The 15,969-nt window shown below is 46.4% G+C and overlaps 1 long non-coding RNA gene and 1 pseudogene across 1 annotated transcript; both read right to left on the reverse strand.

Moving 5' to 3' along the window:
- Positions 1-132: 132 nt before the first annotated feature.
- On the reverse strand, positions 133-4,319 carry LOC100729029 (small ubiquitin-related modifier 2-like; annotated as a pseudogene).
- Positions 4,320-6,599: 2,280 nt separating this feature from the next.
- LOC134478312 (uncharacterized) lies at positions 6,600-12,826 on the reverse strand. Its single transcript, XR_010050874.1, has 2 exons — positions 12,720-12,826; positions 6,600-7,721 (listed from the first exon to the last, which is right to left on the reverse strand). It is a non-coding gene; the product is annotated as an uncharacterized LOC134478312 (long non-coding RNA).
- Positions 12,827-15,969: the final 3,143 nt, after the last annotated feature.

Below are 15,969 nucleotides of genomic sequence, written 5' to 3' on the forward strand. Positions count from 1 at the left end.
GAATGGGAAGGGGTGAATGAAAGACTAGAGAGAACTGGATGTGGTGGAACCAGATGGTGGTGTTCTTGTTGAGAATGTATGCTTGATCTGTAAGAATGGAGTTCTGGAGTAGAGTTGGTACAAGTTCCCTTTTTAGTAGACACCTCCTGTCTGCTGCTGGAACACATCAACTGTATCTTCATCTTTCAACTGTGCAGCTGTGCCTGTTTCATTGATTGGCTGTCCATCAAATCAGAATCTGGTCTGCCTCATTGATAAACCCTGTCGTCACAGTAGGCTGCCGTCAGTTTACTAAGTGATGTGTGTCTCTTAGTCCTAAAGTGAACTGCAGAACCATCCTGCCCGGCCACCTCCAAATTAATATGATCGTTGTTCTCGGTCTTGACTCCCTCCTTGGGGTGTTCATCGGCCACAGCAAGTTCCCAAGTCGTCTTACCTGCTGCTTCACATAGATTTCAGTTTAGATATTCTTGCTTACTATATCCTTTCCTAGCTCCATCAAGTATCTTTCAAGTTCTGTGTCCTTGAGAAAAATACAGGGGTAAGATTTAACTGGAGAGTCTTAGAAACTTCAAACATTGCCACAAACAGGGAAAAATGTTTACTTAGATTATCTTAGACTTTTTATCAATCCACAGGTTCGGTGATGGTTGCTTCAGCTATGTAATGTGAGCTTTGTGGGCCATTAGCATTGACTGTATGCTTGACAGCTTTAGATCCAGGTCAGGCATCTTTGAAACTCAACCCATAACAGCCAACGTCAGAGTGCAGTGAGATTCCCAAATTCTTGGGGTGGACCCAGAAATGTAATCTCGAGAAACTGAAATGCAGTAGAAGCTCTTAGCAGAGCACTGCCTAACACCTCTCCGGATTAACCTCGGATCTCTGTCCCTCTCTGACAGCCCCTCTCCCCGCCCCACCCACCCTGCCTGCTAGAAGGCTGCTCAGGAACATGGCGGTTTTCAAATTGGAGGTCCTTGGACAGATTTACTGGAGTGAAATAAATTCACTGGGTCATGACCAGCATTGTAAAAATGAAGCAACAGTACAGTTCAGCTGAGTCACTTGTTTAGACTCCGTTATTTGTTCTTAAGCATGTCTATGCCTATTACTTAAAACAATGAAATGTGAGCACCAAAAAAAAAAAAAAAAAAAAAAAAATCCCTCGAACCAAAAAACCTCAGATTAGGAAAATAAAGTTAAGTGCTTTGGGAAGACTATAAAAGGCCTCTAAAAAATAAACAAGAAAAACTGCTGACAAATGAAGTCATGGGCTAGAAAACTATAAGATTAGGAAAATAAACTTCAAAGGCAAACAGAACTGCATGCTGAGATTGTGGCTGTTTTCTCACTGTAGGAAAACAAAGCATAGAAACCATAAAGCTAGAGTGAGAAGGGTGGGGCTAATCTATGCCAAAAAGGGAATTTCAGATGACGACACACCGAACCTGACATCTACTGATGGGGAATGAATGTACAGTTATGTGGCTTATGCAAAAATAAAAATTTGGAGGAATGTTTGTTTTATAAATCTCAATCACACCTGATACAAAAACTAACATATTTGTAATACTTTTCTAGAGTAACTCGATAACACATACAAAATATGTATATACAGCATGTATTCCAGGTGTAGAAAAGATCAAAAGTATAAAGCAGGAAGGGAAAAATCACTCAAAACCCCACTACAGTGAGGTATCCACTGTAGCACAGGGTGCGTTCTCATCCGGTGGTTTTTACTTTACATAGAGCTACACGGCGGTGGGGGGCGCAAACCAAAGGCGCATGCGCCGCAGCTGGCACACGGAGCTGTCTCGATCCGCACACGAGCCAGGCCGGCCCAGCAGCCTTGCATCAGTTGTTTTTTTTTTTTTTTTTTTTTTTAAAGTAAAACTTCACTATTCAGATTTAATTGCAGTGCTGGTATTTGGTGATAAATGAGTGGGTTTTGGGTTGCAGTTTGGGCACTCGGTCTCTGAAAGGTTCAGAGACTTGTAAGCTTCTGCCTGGCTGTCCCGCCTGCAGGTATGTCCACAGAGGACCCTAGAGGGGGCGTGGGGATGAAAAGGAACAAGAGACACAAAGGGTGGAGACAAGATGAAGTCCAATTAAGTCTCGTTTATTCACGGAAGGAGAAACAAATATATAGGGTATCGATGAGGAGGAGGGATTTGGGTTCTGAGACAGCAGCCGGTAACTTAGCAACAGTGGCAAGACCAAAGGTTATAGGTCAATTCAAATTTCCCAGCACGGCTCATAAGGCGGGCTGACTAACATAATTGCTGAATAGGCCAAACAAGCTAGGTAGGCAAGGTGCTGCTTAACTACCAGACTTAACTCCTAGAGGGAGCTAAGGTGGTGCGGCCTGCAGATGTTAAGGTGGCAGCCAACTACAGGGCTTCCCACACCTGGCAAGTATGAAGTTGTGAGTTTGAAATCCAGTACCAAAAATAAAAGGAATATGACCTGTGTGCAATGTACTGAGCTAGTGGCTTTAAGTATATTTAGAAGTTTCTATGTTTGTGGGACATGGTGGTGAATATCTGTAATCACAGTTACTTGGGAGGCTGAAGCAGGAAGATCACAAATTGAAGGATATCTAGGGTGACTTTCTCCAAAAAAAAAATTAACTGGTCAGTAGTCGCATGTCCCTGAGTTCAATCCCTATCTCTGAAAGAAAAAGTGACTATGTTTAAAATATGTAAAGATAGATTGAGGAAACTATTTATATACAAAGGAAACATACTGTCAGGCAACCTCTTTGTAATGAGTTAGGAACAGGGAAAAACCGAGGGCAGCTTAGGAGAAAGAGGGCTCTTGACTCTGCTAGATAAGACTAGATGGTTTGAATGTATTTCCCAAAGTTCATGTATTGAAAACTTACTGCTCAATGCAACCATCTTGGGAGATTGAAAAACTCACTTTTCTTTGCTAGGACAAAATACCCAACACCTACAACTTACTTTGGCTCAAGGTTTCAGAGGGTTCAGTCCATAGCTGGCTGGTTCCAGGTAGAAAAGGCCCTGTGAAAGGGCATGGTGGGGGAACTGTGGCAGCCAGGAAGCAGAGAGAGGGGACTAGCTTGGAGACAAATACCATTCTGGTCACACTCCCAGTGGCCTGCCCCCTCAGGGCAGACTCCAGCTCCTAGGGGTATGCTCAGCTAGGCACTCAGCAGTATGTTAACCCACTGGTGAGCACAGTAGCCCCTTATGACTGATCCAGTCAGCTTCTGAAATACATCAGACTTTGGGGGACATTTGAGATACAAATCATAAGTGGAGCCATGTTGGGCGCAGGCGCTCAACATACCATACCCCACCTGGGACTAAGGACCACGTCAGCTTCCGCAATGCGTTACATCCCTCTCTAAACTAGCCACCTCGTGCTCACCTCGTGCTCACTCCGTATTCGCCCCGTGCTGACTCTGTGGCAACCCCTGATTGGCCACAGCTGGGTATAGTAGCCAGAGCCTGCGTCCCATTCCCGCCCTGCTTCCTTGTGGCAGCCTGTGATTGGTCACGGCCAAATATATAAACCAGAGCCCGCGTAAATAAAGCGGCAGTTCCTGTTACCCACAAGAACGTCCTCTGTCTCATTGGGGGGCTGCGCCGGTCAGAGCCATATCAAAGGTAGTTAGGTCATGAGAGTCCTGTCCTTATTAATGATTATTGTTCTCGTGGGAGAGTAGATTATCATAAAGAGTGGCTTTTCTGTCAGAGTGGGTCTACCCCTCTCTTGCTCCCTTATTCCCATCCTCTTTGCCTTTTGCCCTCTTCCCGGGGTTGGCACAGCATGTGGGCCCTTACCAGACACCTGCACCATGCTCCTGGTCTTTTCAGCCTCCAGGATCGTGAGTCAAATTTCTTTATAAATCATGAAGGCTCAAGAATACTGTCATAGCAACACAACACACGCTAAGATACTGGGTAGGCTCTACTTAAATAGTTTCATTCAGTCCTCTAGTCAAACTTGTGAGGGTATTATTTTTATCACTCCAATTTTACAGTCACACACAGTGTGGTAAGAAGGTTAAATAACATTCAGCAAGTCTTAAAACTAGTTAGTGAAAGTCTGCCTCCAGAGTCAGGCTCTCAGTGCAGCCTTCTAGGAGAAGCCCAAAGGCCCAAGGAGAACGCACAAAGAAAGGGGCATCCAGTCAAGTGTTAGTAGAACATGTCTGAGTTTGTACCCTGGAATTGGGAGTGGAGGGTAGGCGAGAAGGAGAACAAACACAGCGCGTATCTATTTTTAAGCACCCAGGGGCTCAGCTTGGGCAGGGCGGCACAGAAGGCCAGGCTGGTGTGGAGCGCTCCCATGGCTCGGTGCTGAGTGGCTGTCTTAGTCACTTTTCTCTCCGCTAGGGCAAAATACCTGACACTCACAGTTTAAGGGAGGGGAGGTTTATCTTGGCTCACATTTCAGCCCATAGTTGGCTGGCTCTGAGGCAAGAGGCAAGGCAGCTGGGCAGTGAAGTGAGGAGCAGGAAGGGAGTGAGCACTTGCTGGTCACCCCCGGTGACCAGCCTCTTCCCACCAGACCCCACTTCCTAATACAAGTCAGCCATAGCCGCATAACCCCATCACCCAGCCCCAAAACCTGCCTACAAACACATGCAGGGACATCTAGAGCCCCTGTCCTGTGGGCCCTGTCCTACTGAGCACCACCCAACTGTCCCCAGGAGTCCCCAGAGGGTAGTGAGGAATCTGCTGAACTGTGTGCACCCCAGCCCCATCATCCTCAGCTCTGCGGGCCCAGGCCACAATGCCCAAGACACCCTCTGACCTTCCTTTGACCTCTAGGGAGCTGCAGGCAGTGATGTCTGGGCCCCACACCCAGGTTTGCTGTTTGTAGACCCAAAATCTGCACAAACAGCATGTGGCATGAGTGGACAGGACCCTTCTGCATCTCACTCAGGACCAGGAAAGTGAGGCGTGCGTGGACCTAGCAGCTGTGCCTTCCTTGGGAGTCCTCAAGACTTCACTAGGAAGCCAGGCACAGTACACAGGCCTGTAATCCCTGTGAACAGGAGGCTGAGGCAGGAAGATCTGGAGTTCAGGCTAGTCTAGGCTACACAGAAATTTCAAGGACAGCCTGGACCAGGTAGCTCCAGCCCCACCTCAGAAAACCAGAAAGAAGAGAAGTCTTTGCTAGACAGCAGTAGAGTCACTGCGTCAGCTTGAGGGCAGGAGATTAGGACCCCAACACTCTATTTGACCAAAAAACTAAATACTGTGTGTGTGATGGGAGCGGGGTGGCAGGAACATCAGATCTGGAATAGATGATTTAAGCCCAGGCATCGCCTGGCCGACTCTGGGAGGCAGGCAGACAGAGCAGTCCCTGCACATTTCATGTCTAAAATGAAATAACAGTTCCTTCCCTCAGGGTCATTGTAAGGAGAAATTGAGATAATGCATGTGACAATGTAAACTACTAAATACCGTACAAATGCAGGTGTTAGCTCTTCAGAGATATAGGGTCCAACGAAGAAAAAGAAATGTGATAGTTTAATCCTAACTCCCCAACAAGACCACAGTGAAAGCTGCGTCTGCTGCTGCTGTTACAGCAGGGCCTTGGGAGAGACCCCCAGACTGTCGCCAACTGGGACATTTGCAGTCTAGCGTCATTTAAATAGAGTTGTGTCTGCACATCCGAGAGGAGGGGATGTTACAAATCCAAGATGAGGTGTCAAAATGAAAAAGGAGATGACCGGAAATCATCTAGTTAAAGCAAGTCAGGCAGATCTCTGTTGCTTTACTACAGAACTCCTTGGGTCTTAGGGGGTCACCGCTGCAGGACTGATCTTTCTTGGCCCTTGATGGCCAAGCCCACTCTTTATCTATGTGAGGGACACTGTCTCCTCTGCTTCCCAGTGCTTCCTGTCTTTGTCCACAGGGTCATCAGTAGCTCTCAGTCATGCTAGAGGCCCCCATCCACAGACACATTCAGATGTCAGGTGACAGCGGGTGCAGTGACTGTAACTGCACTTCTGTCCCCTTCTCCAGCCGCCAGCTCCTGTTCCTCTCTGTGTCTCTCCAGACAAGTAAACAGCACAGCCCACTTCACGGAGGAGCCTGCGCACCCTCCTCTCCCGCCCTCCTCTGCTTCAGCGTCAGGTCTCCTGTGTCCCTGCCCCAAGCCACATCCTGCCTGGTCTGTCACCTTCTACCCTCATCTGCCCACACAAACGGCTTGTATCAAAGTTTCTAACGTCTTTCCTTGGGTCAAACCCTCTCAATGGCTAATTTTCATTATTTTTCTGAACATTTAACATTGCTTACCAAACCCTCCTTTCCTGACATTATCCTCTCTCTGGGGTGCTGTTTCCCCTATTTCTCAGATTTTCCTCTCTTGGCCTCCTTTTTAGGGCTCCTTCCCCTTCCTTACTTTATTAAAAGTTAACCCCTTGCAGATGACCCACTTGTGCATCAACCAATGAAAGGACAAACTAGTAGACCTACATCGGCCATAAAAAAGAAAACAGTACAAATACAGAGGACAATGTGGAAACCTAAAAATATTATGAAATGTTTCTGGCTGTATAAATGAAATGTGAATGTGTATTCGTGGATGCAAAAGTGGAAAAAAAAGCCAGGCACCCGAGGCCACACATTATATCATCCCATTTACACCAGATGTCTGGATTAGCAAATCGGTACAGACAGAAACAGATCCGTGGTTGCTAGGGCTGAGCGAGGGATGGGGAGGTGAAGTCTTACACAATTTCCTGTTGGAGTGGTGAAGATATTCAAGAACTAGACAGGAGTGATAACTGTAAAACACTAAGTATATACTAAATGCTACTGAGCTGTGTACTTTTAAGACTGCATATGGTGATTGATTGTGTTTTTTCAGTACTGGAGATTGAACCTGGGCCTTCAATGAGATATATTTCTAGCCCCCACCCCGAACTTTTTTTTTTTAAGACAAGTTCTTACTAAGTAATTAACTTGCCCAGGTTGAGCTCATACTTGTGGTCCTCCTGCTTCAGCCTCCCGGAGTGCTGGGATTACAGGCATGCACCATCACATAAGCTAGTATGGTGATTCTTAGATGAATCTTACTACAGTACGAAATGTACGTTATTTTATTGAAAAAAAGCATGGATGAGGTCACCTGTGCCTGCTACTATCTTGTGGACCCTGGGACTCTCAACTCCATTTCTCAAGCCCTGCACCCTGAATTCCATGTCACCAGATCTAAGGAGCAGATATCTCCAAGAGGGTGACAGCTGCCTCCTGCTCATCATGTGAGTGACCAAGTGTGTCCCCTACCCTCAAATCCTGCACTTCCTCCATTATTCCTGCCCTTGTGTATGTAACTGCTACCTACGCCAGAAACCAGGGCCATCGTAAACCGCCCTTCCTCCTCCCCATGCAGGTCCAGTGGTCTCGGACATGTTATCTCCCTGGACCTCAGGGAGCTGCCCTGCTTAGCACTCTCGTCCAGATGCTGCATCAGTAGTAACTGCTTCCTCCTTCAGTCCTGAAGCTCCTGAATCCTCTGTGCAGCCACCAGCATGGCTGAGGCACAAATCTGTTCATGTCACTCCGGAGCTTCCCATTGTCGCTGGGAGTAGGTCAAAGCTTCCCTGTTTGTGTCTTCCGGTCCCCTGGGGCCTGGCCCTAACAGGCCCTTCCAGCCACAGTAGAACCTAACCTGTCCAGCTGGTGTCCGGGGATCTAGATGTTTGTCACTTAGCATCTTCATCTGCTTTAGGCCTGCCAAAGACAAAATAGCAACAGATTTAGTTCAAAGATCTTCATTGGCTTTTATTTGCCAGCCTAGAATTAGACAAAACTTCAGCCTAGTGCCTCAGTGAGCAGAACAAAGAAATTTGGTTTATAACAAAAACTAAGGGAAGCAGAATCAGAAAATGACATGCAGGATGGTTACTTCAAAGGCACTTTGCAGGACTAAAGCAGAGGGAACCTTTTACCATGCCAGCTAAAACTGGCTTATCAGGGAATTTCACTATCATTTCTCTCTGTTCTGATTTCTCAGAAAGTCAGGTAAGTATTTCGTTTCGGCTCGGTGATGAGGAACTTCAGCAGAAGTGGCTGTGATTTGTTTTGGCCATCTGAGCTTAGTGCAGGCACTCAGTCCAAACTAGTGGTCTCATCAGGTCTGGTGGCACATGCCTGGAATCCCAGAATGCAGGAGGCTGAAACAGGAGGATCACTGAGAGTATGAGATCAGCATACACTAAATAGCAAAGCTGTGTCTCAAAAAATATATATATCAGACATTGAAACCAGTGCCTGATAGAAATTTTATTCACCAGTCTTTGATGCTGAAAGACTTGCATCTTCTTGACTATGACAGTAACCAAGCCAGAGATTGTACTTATGGCTGTGCTTTCACACTGACAGTAAGAAAATCCCAACATTCTTGAAAGAAAGCCCAGTGGGAAGGAAAGCGTTCTCATGCCCTTCTGTCCTGCACTTAAGACAGAGCAAGAACTGCCTTCAGACATTTAGTTGTGATACACAGTGGAGAGGGCCACAAGTATTACTCAGGGGCAATAAATTGCCAATTTAATTACCTATTAATGTCCTGCAAACTGTAAGGCATTTGATAAATCTGAGAAAACATCTTCAAATTGTCAGCAGTCTCCCTGGTGTCCTAATTACCGGGTCACTAACTGTTTTGGTTCCATTTCTTTCTTCCACAAAATGGGTCCCTCGGCATTGGCTGATCACAGTTATCATTTTTAATAGCTAAATTTGATGGATTTACAAAGAGTTTCCCCAAAGCCACTGGCCATTCGGGCCTCATGCATCAGTGTGAGACAAATATAACTAAGTAATTTTGTCCGGGCCATTTGTCAACACCTCGGAGGAGAAGGTGTTGGAGGCGCAGGGCGGTGATCAAACTAGTGAGTCTGAATTCATCTATTCTTCCTTCTAAGGATAAAAATGCATGGCGTTCACCATTATTGCCTTTAAACATCATAGTTTTTTAAATCAAGAAAAATGAGATAGTTTAATTTGTATTACCATAATCCTTGGCTTACCGTTTTGAAGGTAGGGTAACACCAAAAGAGCCAGAGGTTTAGTGCACAATGGAAACAATGACAGCTAACCATCCACACGTCTTCCCACCTGCTGGACCCTGTTCTCGTGCTTAGTGTATCCTGACTCCTTCAGTCTCTAAAGCTCTATGGTGTAGCCATAGTTATTTCTCTCATTTTTTTTCCCTCAGAAGAAAACACCTCTAAATCATCAGTAGATGGGGAACTGAGGCACAGAGAGTGTTACTGAGGTTACACAGCCAGGCAGTCTGCACCCAGAGCTGGTGCCCTGGAAACCAGCTCCCCTCACCGGAAGCTGCAGGTCTCCACCATCACCAGCACGTCCATGCCGAGAACTGCAACAGATGACAGGCGTGCGGCTGCCTCCCCCGCCTCCACCTGTGATCCTTGCAGCCAACCCTTCTTCTGGAAGCACTTTTACTGTTATTCCTCATTTCAGAGAGAGAGCTTGGGCTTCCTAGAACAAACTGTCCAAATTCACAAACTCTGAAATGCAAGGGCCCTACTGGACTCTGCCACTGCAAGAGGTGCTCATGAGGCCAGGGTCTGCTGCAGGACCTAAGTGGCATAAGCAGCATCCAGCAGGTACACTTAGAAGGCCCCGGAGGCCCTTGGCAGAATGATCGGGCCTGGGCCTGGGGCAGCAGGGGCTGCAAAATACACACGGGGCCTGGAGTCATGCTGACAAGAAGTAAAGTAGTGTACAAACCAACACACACATTTACACAATGCAAAACACAGAAAAGGGAGGGGATCATGTGCAAAGATCATAGGATCAAGGCTGAAAAGCTCCCTGTGTCCAAAACTAGAATAATTTGAGTAATAAAATAATGACAGCATTGGATTAAAAAGAAAAACATACAAATCCATCAGTGCATGCTGATATAAATAATTAACTGAATAAAGAAATAAATACAAGACTAGGAGAGACAGAGTGCCCTTATGGAAGACTGTTCTTCTGATCTTAGGGAACATGAAATTGTTCTTTTTTTTTTTTTTTTTTTGGCACCAGGGATGGAACTCAAGACTGTGTGCTTGCCAGGCAGGTGCTTATGCCACTGAGCTGAAACCCCGGCCCTCTTATGTTCTTATGAAACAGCCCAAATACAAAAGTAGAAGAATGAAAAGATCAGAAAATCACCATTTGAGCCAGGCATGGTGGCACATGCCTGTAATCCCAGCATTCAGGAGCCAGAAACAGGATGATCACTGCGAGTTTGAGGCCAGCCTAGGCTACACAATGATTTCAAGAGTAGCCTGAACTGTACAGCAAAAAACCAAATAAATTTAATTTTTAAAAAAAGAAAATCATCACTTGACCTCCATAGTAATAACTGCCATAGGACAGGTTCACCGATGTCTGCTAAATGCAGTGGATAAAACTACCAGGAGAAACAGAACCTTTGTGTAGTCTGAAAGTACCTATTTAAAAATAGTAGTTAATAGCCTGGTGTGGTGGTCCATAGCTATAATCTAATACTTAAGAGGCTGAGCCAGGAGGCTCTCAAGTTGAAGGCCAGCCTGGGCTACATAATGAATTTAAGGCCAATCTTAATTACAAAGTGAGACCCTGTCTCAAAAAAATCCACAAATCCAAAAATATTACTGCGGTGGCTTGAATATCTAAAACTTCTTTGATACTAGGTCTTCCAGAGAAGGAAGGACATTCCTTCTCCTGCCCATCCCAAGTATGGGCTGAACTTAATGACTTACTTCTAACAGATAGAATATGTAAAAGTAAACTAATAACCTCAGAGTAGTGAAACGTGGCAGACACCACCTTAACCCAGTGACAAAGGTCAACATCAGCTGTCTGTTGTGGTGTCATACCCTACTGATACGGTATCGTGAAAAAGGGACATTCCCTGTCCTTCCCCCATGTGTTCAGGGACGTAAACACCACACAAACCCTAATGGAAAGGAAGGGTTTGATAGTCTACAAAATAACCAATCAGAACTTTCGCAAAGTGTCAAGAAACACAAGGAAACCTTGCAAAACTGCCACTGATGGGAGCTGACTAAGGAAGCCTGATGACAACAGCATATTCTGTGGCATCCTGGATTGGTTTCTGGTGCAGGAAGAAACATATGAGCGGGAAAACTGGTGAAATCTAAATGAAGTCTGTATGTTAGTTTGTCGTCTCCTGTCAGTGTTAATCTCTTAGTTTGTATCACTGAGCCCTGGTGATGCAATTAGAGCACATCAGGGGAAGGTGGGGAGGCTCTGAGGGACTCTGACGGCTTTCAGCAGGGACACCCAGAAGTGGTGGACGGCTGGCCTCTGTCACTGGCACTCTGACTGCCCCGGGCTTCCACTGCACCACAGAGTCAGGATTTTTCTCTATTAACGTTAGCAACCCTAGAGGAGGAAATTAGAAAAGCAGGTACTGACTGGGGTTAGGGAGTGGCCGAGCAAACACGGATAGAGGTCTGTTTGATGGTTACAGCTCAGAAAATCACTGGGGCGTTTCGGTTTCAGCAAAAAAATGTTGCTATTAACATGTATAAGTAAAGTAAATGTGACGCTAACCTCCAGAAGAACATCTTCTAAAGAGCAGGAAAAGAAAATAAAGCATTTTCTGACATTTAAAATAAACTCAGAAAAAAGTAAACTAAGAAAATCAGAATAAAATAAGGTTGTAGTAAATACGTCATAATGGGCTCATTAATTGTATCAAGCATCCAGCTCTCCTGTGAGATATTAATAAGAGGGAACGTTGGATGTAGGGTATACGGGAAGTCTCTATGCTATTTGCTTCTTTTTTTCTATGCTAAAATTAATTTTTTTTTTTGTCTTTTTGAGACAAGGTCTCTCTATGCAGTTCAGGCTGGACTTGAGCTCACTTTGTAGTCTAGGCTGGTCTCGAACTCACAACGATCCTCCTGCCTCAGCCTCCTGAGTACTGGCATTACAGGCATGAGCCACCACGCCCGGCTTGCTAAAATATTTTTGTTCTAAAAATAGCATATTCATAGCAAAAAATAAAAAAATTGCCCCCCCCCATGTAAAGTGCAGCACAGAGACTCCCTGACCGATGAGCAGAGCCGCACCCAAGGGACCGGTGAGTGGCCTGCAGAGAAGGCAGCGTGTGGCAGAAACAAGAGCCAATGATGACAGACATGAGGGGAGACACTGTCCTTACAGAAGAGCGGAGAAGGAGGGGAGTGGGCTGACAAAGGCAGTCCTGTGCCTGGGGCACTCTCCCTATTACGACCTCTCACCCAAGTCAGGACTTGGGCTTCTTAGCCTGTCTGCTGCCTTCCAGCACCTGCTGCCTTCTCCCTGACTGCGTGATCATGCGGGACACTCTGTCCCTCCGGACTGGCCCTCAGCTCTTTCCCAGCCTGCCTCTGGCTCCCCTCTAGGCCATGGGTCGCAAGGGGAGGAGCTCACTGGCTGTGTCTCTACAGCCCCACCGCACTGCCTCCCGGGAACCAGCCTTGCTCTTTACCCACTGGGACAGCAACTGAAACTGACCTGTTATGTGTATGGTCTGTTTTTTATCTCAATCTTTTTGGTTTTTTCTTTAACTTCTGAAAAGGGTAGGCATGATGGCACACATCTATAGTCTTATCTCTGGCAGGCTGAGGCAGGAGGGTTTCAAATTTGAACCTAGCCTGGTCAGTTCAAATCACAAGACTCTCTCAAAAAGTAAAAAAGGAGGCAAGGTTTGGTGACACGTACCTGAATTCCAGCACGTGGGAGGCTGAGGCATGAGGATCATCATGAGTTCAAGGCTAGCCTGAACTACACAGCAAGATCTTGTCTCGAAAAATAAATAAATAAGTAAATGAATTTTGAGACAGGTCTTACTAGATTACTAAGTTGCCCAGGGTTGACTCCAACTGACAGTCTTCCTGATTCAGCGTCCCAGAGAGCTGGGACTACAGGCGTGAGCCAGCCTGTCCAGCTATCGTCTATTTTTCTTCCTCTTTAAAACATGCTCTCCAGGAGGGCAGAGATTCTGTATGCTTCGCTCATTGCAGTGGCACCTCACACACTTTTGTTAAAGGAATCTACTGTTTCTGTATGGCTGTTGATAGCCATGTGCACACTTAAAATTGGTCTAGTGAAACTTAAAGACTGAATTTTAAATATAAATATGCACAGCCACTGGGGCTAGTGACCACAGTGCCATCTAACTGAATTCACTCGCTCTTAAAGTCCACTATGGCCTGCAGGGGTGGAGAAAGTTGCTCCAGGCTGAAGCAGCAGCAAAGTAACTGGCTTGTGGGGTGCACGTCCTGCATGGAAATGTTTGCATTATGTGCAATCAGAGTTGCCAGGTCCTTCCAACTGTGCAGCTTGTGAGAAAGAGCTCTGGCCCCTGGCCAAGGGAGTCTCCAGCTGCTGACCGACCCTGCCTGGAAAGTCAACTTGGAAGGGACACAAATGTCCTAATCCTCTTCCAAACCACTCTAAGTAGGTTTATCCAGTGACCTGTAAAACCAAATTAGTAAAGGGACACTTTAATTCCAGCTCGTTAGAGAGCTCCTGAAATCTTTGAGAAAGCCAGCACAGCAAATTCAGTGCAGGGGAGTCGTGAAATACATCCCATTTTCAAAAGTGAAATGTCTTTGCTTTTTCCTCTGGGTTCTCTTACCCACGTGATTCAGCAAGCAGAAGACCCTTTCTGGGGCAGCATTTGCAAAGATCCCCAGGGAAAATGAGAAGTGAGCTCTCAGAATGAGGAAAGCTACGGTGGCCCAGTGAGGTCAAGTGAGTTTTCTCTAAGTTCTGCCAAATCCAGTCCCAGCTCTGATCTGCTGACTCCAGCCAGAGACCATCTGCCCTGTTCTTCTTCCTACCTCTGGAGCTGGCTTATTGCACAATCTCAGGAAATAGTCCATATGAAATCCTGGCCCACAGAGTATACATGTTCTGGTTTTTATTCTGCAACTTTTTTATAATGCGTGTTTTCCTTTCCCATAATGTCATCTGGAAGCAATTCCTCCCAACAGCTGGATTTGCTTTCACAATTGGTAAACACATAAAATGGAAGGCCAAGGGAGATTCGAGACTCACCAGAGCAGCCTCGCCCCCTCCCGCTTGGCTCGCCTTCTGAGGCTTATCTTGGGTCTCCACACAGACTTCATCAAAACTGAGAATGTCTTCAAACAGGCGACCCACATTTCATTCCCTCCTTCAGAGGGTCAACATGTTCTTTGGGGGAGAAATTTTCAGAATACTTTACAGATAAAATTGATCAGATGCAGGCCAGATTGCCAGCTGCCAAGATCTATGTACTTCTCATGGAGGCCAGCAGAGCAGTGTCTTCCCAGTGTTCCCACCACCATACAATCAGGACCCCCAGGTCTCTGGGGGCCTCCCTGAGAGCAGCACCTTCCAGTGCCAACACCACCTGAGCCCACAAAGAGAAGACACAGACCAGAGGGCACTAAAAGGTCATCAGGAAAGACAGCTGGCCCCCAGGCATACTGCATATTCAAGCAGAAACACTGGCTGGGCTCTGGAAAGTGCCCAGACAAGAGCACAGCTGTCTTCACCTGCAGGGTCTTTGGGGACCACTGCTCTGGGAGCTCAGCAACATCACCAGATCTGGCCCTGTGTAAGCTGTAGTACAGCATGGGGGACAAAGCTCAGGCCCCAGGGTCCCCTTTTTGATCAAAGTTTCCAGTACACAGGAAACCAGCTGAGCACATGGCTGAACTCTCACAGGGCCAAGAACACCCAGGCCGGCTGCACAAACAAGCACAATGCCATGTGGTCCTCTTTGGGGTGGGTGGGAAGCTCTAAGTAGCCAGAGGGGCCTCCCAGAGCCACTGACCCTGGCCTGCAAAGCTCTCCAGGGAGAGATGGGCATCCTACCCACTGGACAAACAAAAGGGGCCAAGCCCCTGGGAGACCCCAAGGAAGATGACTGCCCTTCCTTCCTCAGCACGAGCCCCCTACATCTTTTTCTGTAGCTCCAGTGCCTCTCTCTCTCTCTCTCTCTCTCCCCTCCCCCATGACTCTGGCCTAGTAGAAGTTTTATCTTATTCAGGACCAGGGGAAAAAAAACATTTCCCAACCCTACCCCCCATTTTGTGGTCTCTTGCCTGGAATTTTGAAAATCCATGAGTTTCTGGTTTCAAGCCAGGGCTCATTCCTTCAAACCCTGGTCACTAATCTCTGGCCATCTGGGCTGCTAGGGAGGGGCCTGGAGGACACTCAGAGAGGCTCATCCAGCCTAGGGTGACACTCAGAGGGTGCCTAGGTAAGTGAAGCCATTGGCTGACACTGCACAGCCATCCTCCAGATGACAGGGACAAAAGAGGCAGCAGCCAAATGCTGGGTGTAGGGGCTGAGGATTTGGCTCAATGATGTAAGCACTTGCCTGATGAACTCAAGGTCATGAGTTTGATCCCCGGTACCAAAAACAAACAAACAAAAAAACAAATGCAGGGTGTAGACCTTGCTTGCTTCCTGATTCAAACAAACCAACTGTAAGGAGACATCTGGGGATAATCAGGAGATTTGAGGATTAGGAAGGTGCCTTACAAAAGATTAAGAATTATTAATTTTCATATGTGATTTTGTCATTATACAAGAAAATGTCTTTATCTTTTTGTTTGGTTGTTTAGCATTATGCCCTGTATCTAGATGTCCCCTCAAAGCCTCATGTAGTCCTAAGTGGGCCTTTTTCAGAGGAGATTGGATCTAGAGTACATGATTGATTCATAGTGTAATGCTAGGATCAAGGTGTGAGTGCTACCCACCTGGATAAGATAAACTATAAGGGATAGAAAGAGCTGTGGTTACTCCCCTCCTTACTTGCTTGTGCTATCTGCAGTGTGTAATGAACTGTGAGTTCTCTGAGATGCCCCTCTGCCCTGTACCACTCTGCCTTCAAACCAGCCAATTATGGATGGAAACCTCCACAGTATGAGCTAAATAAACTTTTTCTCCTTTAACTTTGTGTGATGGGTATTTT

The sequence above is a fragment of the Cavia porcellus genome, unplaced genomic scaffold (genome assembly GCF_034190915.1).
Source record: "Cavia porcellus strain 051 isolate PalLab524CR breed Dunkin Hartley unplaced genomic scaffold, mCavPor4.1 scaffold_12, whole genome shotgun sequence".
Taxonomy (NCBI): Eukaryota; Metazoa; Chordata; class Mammalia; order Rodentia; family Caviidae; genus Cavia; species Cavia porcellus.